The sequence below is a fragment of the Acomys minous genome (genome assembly GCF_964271855.1).
Source record: "Acomys minous genome assembly, chromosome: 9".
In the NCBI taxonomy this organism is placed as follows: Eukaryota; Metazoa; Chordata; class Mammalia; order Rodentia; family Muridae; genus Acomys; species Acomys minous.
Window position 1 is genome coordinate 34,720,108 of NC_140490.1, and position 4,113 is coordinate 34,724,220.

Consider the following 4,113-nt stretch of genomic DNA (forward strand, 5'->3'; position numbering starts at 1 on the left):
TCTTTAACTCCGACTTTCTATCTCCTTGTCTAAAAAATGAAAATAGCAATATTTTTCCTATCTTTTCAGAAGCTTCTCCAATTTATATTCTCGCTCTGTCTCTCTGTCTCTCTGTCTCTGTCTCTCTGTCTCTCTCTCTGTCTCTCTCTCTTTCTCTCTCTGTCTCTCTCTCTTTCTCTCTCTGTCTCTCTCTCTGTGTATGTATGTGTTGCATATGAGTGTGGTGTGTGTGGCATATGCTTATGTATATGTGTGGGGTAGAGAGGCCATAGGAGGGTCTCTGGTGTCCGCCTCTACCACTCTTCACCTTAGCCTTTGAGGCAGGGCCTCTCTCTGAACCTGGAGTGCTCATGATTTTTGGCTAGACTGGCTGTAAACAAATGTGCGTCTCCAACCCTCACAACTGTGGGGTTGTAGGTGTGCATGAGACCATGCCCAAGTTACTCCATGGCTGCTGAGATCCAAACCCAAGTCCATGGTTGTGTAGTAAGTACTCTCTTTTTGTTTTGTTTTATTTTTCAAGACAGGGTCTCTCTGTGTAGTCTTGACTGTCCTGAACTCACTTTGTAGACCAGGCTGGCATGGAACTCACAGTGATCTGCCTGCCTCTGCCTCCCGAGTGCTGGGATTAAAGGCATGCGCCACCACTGCCCGACATAGCAAGTATTCTTAACCACTGGGCCAGCTCTCCAGTTCAGGGATGGTAATGTGTTATTTACACGGATGAAGGGCCAAGAACTGTGCTGAGTTAGTGCTTCAGTTAAAAACTGAATTTTCAGCCGGGCGTGGTGGCGCACGCCTTTAATCTCAGCACTCGGGAGGCAGAGGCGGGTGGATCGCTGTGAGTTCGAGGCCAGCCTGGTCTACAAAGTGAGTCCAGGACAGCCAAGGCTACACAGAGAAACCCTGTCTCAAAAAACCAAAAATAAATAAATAAATAATAAAAAAATAAAAAATAAAAACTGAATTTTCACAGCTCTACTACATGGGAGCACTTATCTTCCATTTTGAAGACGAGGAGACAAGCACAGAGAGGTTTAGCTCTCTGCCTAAGGTTGAACAGCCAGGAACTGGAAGTACGTCTGCTCTAGCCTCCACACCAACGAGCTCAGCGAGACTCCCTCCACTCCTGGGGTTACCTTTAGCCTGAGCATGGCTCTAGTTGTCACAATGTGGAGGATACTATCCCCTAGCTGGAAGTAGACGTCATATAATGCCCTGGACAGACCCGTGGCAAAGAGTTACCTGGCCCTGAGTTTGCTAGCTTCTCATCACTACAGCCAACACCTGAGATAATTAACGTATACAGAGAAGTGGTTCCCTTTGGCTCAGTTTTGAGGTCAAGGCCATCATCTGCAGGCTGTGTTTATTTGTAACCCGTGAGGGGGAAGCACTTCATGGCAGGAACATACATTGGAGTAAGCATGTGCCCCTCATGGCTGCTCCACAAGCCCCTTCAGGGCATGCCTGTAATGACACAAACCTTCCACTAGGTGTCACCACTTAGCAGCCCCCAGTCTCTGGCTGGGGGGAGGGGAAATACTTGAAATGCAGACTTCAGCAAGACCCCCCAAAGCCAGCCAGAGTCAGTCCCTCATGCCCCATGGAAGGCGACTTCATTCTGGTGGTCTTTGTTTGCTGTTGTTGTTGTTGTTTGCTCTTGCCTGTGTGGCTAGGGAAGGGGGTACCTTTGGTTGTCAGGCAACCTGAGTTCCCTGGCTCAGCATCAATACTGTCGTGGAGAACCTGGGCTTTGGAGAGTCAGTGAGTACCACATTTTACATTCAATAGTGATTTATTGAGCACTGTTCCATGCCCATCCTTTCCAGGCCAGCACTCACATGCACGCACACATACACACGCACACACATGTGCACACATACATGAGCTCACACACTCATGCACATGTGCATGTATACATACATAGGCACTCATACATGCACAAGCTATCCGGGCCTATGAAGAGCTATTGATAAGGTAGGCATTAGATGAGGAAACACGTAGCTTATATACAATAATATGTCGGGGTTCCTGGAACAAAGTACAGGCCCTGGACACCATGAAAGAGAAGAGGAAAACGTGCATTGGGAGAGTGTGGAATTACATCTGGGGCCGGAAGCCAGAGCAAGGAGGAACAAGAGCAAGAGTGGAAAGGTGTGTGTGTGCAAAGGCCCTGGGTGAGAAGTGGAAACCAGACTGTGAAGGGACGGTGGGGGAGGAAGTGTGCATGACCTTGAGCATGGGACCCGGTAGAGGCTCAACCCAGGAATATGGTCTTTGAATCAAACAAGAGCCTTTGAGGGGCTGGAGATGTCTTTCGGATGGCTGGATGCTTGCCTAGCACACATGAGGCCCTGGCTTTGACCCCCAAAAGCGCACCCATGGGGAGTGATGGCTCTTAGTAGGTGGAGGCAGGGAGATCAGAAGTTCAAGGTTACTCTTGGCCACATAGGAAGTCTGAGGTCAGCTTGGGGTAAAGACCCCTTCTCAGAAAAAGAGAAGGAAAGAAAGAAAGTCCCGAGAATTCTGAAGGCACAAGACTTGGACTTACCTTAACATGCTTCCAGTCTGAGCACGACCCTGTGTAGAGGCTGTCATGTGGGATCAAACCCGAGAGCCTGTTCCATCAGCTGCCACAAAAGCATCTGCCAAAATACAGCTCCCACCGTCAGAGAATAAGAGAACGAGGGAATAAAAGAACCACATTCGAATGGCCATGGCTCAGAAGCACAGATTTAGGCTTCCCCTGAGGCCGTGTTCCAACGTGATAACAGTTTTGTTTTTTTTAATTTTTAAATTTTTGTTTTCCAAGACAGGGTCTCTCTGTGTAGCCTTGGCTGTCCTGGACTCACAGTGTAGACCAGGCTGGCTTTGAACTCACAGGGATCCACCTGCCTCTGCCTCCCGAGTGCTGGAATTAAAGGCGTGCGCCACCACCGCCCAGCCAATTTTTGTTTATGTGTATGGGTGTTTTGTCTGCATAGATGTCTGTGCCATGTCTTGTGTCTGTGAAGGCCAGAAGACGGTGTCAGATCCCCTGTAGACCAGGCTGGCCTTGAACTCATGGAGATCCGCCTACCTCTACCTCCCTAAGTGCTGGGACCACAGGTGTGCACCACCGTGGCAGGCTCTCATTTGTTCAGTGCCCTTAACCATCTCTCTAGTCCCCAGTTTTAGGGTGTTTTTTTTTTTTTTAGGAAGAAGACAAAAGAAACATTGGTGAGAGTACTGGGTAGGTGGTTTCAGCAAAGCAGAAAAGCCGTGCTGTAGGTCTCAGCTGCTATCTGATGACATTCTTGGATTCTGGGCTCGAGGAAGCTAGGGCTCTGCTCATGTATTCTGACAGGGCTTTGCCTGATTGTCACAGGATGCTAAGTCAAGCACAGAACTAGGCAATGAGCGGAGTTAAAGATGGCTGCAAGGTAATTTGGCTCTCATCACTCACGGCAGTTCTATTAGTCAATCAGCTCTGTAGAACCTGTAACTTGGGTGTGGCCTTCTTTTTTTTTTTTTTTCTTTCTGAGAGCTCCAGTTTGCACAGAGGAGTTTTACTAGAATTACACAATCTTAAATGTGGGCTCCCTCCTTAGCCCAAACCCAAAGATGCCGGTGAAATGTGATGACGAACTACAGTGTGCGCATTACAGGATTACTGCCTGGTTGCTCACTCATTACTGCGCACAGCAGCGTGAGCCACTGGAAACGCCTGTTTGGATCACAAGGCCCATCCCTGCCCATCATGGGAACTTTCCTGCAGGCTCATTGTTTATCTCTGACACCTCTGAGGGACTCAGTCGGTGACACCTTTGCTCCTGGGATCTCCATCTTGCCTTCCTCAGATCCTAAGGCATCCTTTGCCTCATTGCATTCAAAGTAAGCCTGACCGTATACGCCCACGGAGATGGTTACAGAGCCACTGCATAGATGTGTCCAGTGGTGGTTATTCACCAAATATTTGTCCCCAGCAGATGGCTCCACGCACCCAGTACCCTCTGGGTGGACACTTCCAAGCTCATCAACTCTCAGAAAAAGGCCCATGGCAAGCTGCCACAGGAGACATGTCCGGAGATCACCACTGACCCCACCCCACCCCTGCCACTGAGATTATGAGTG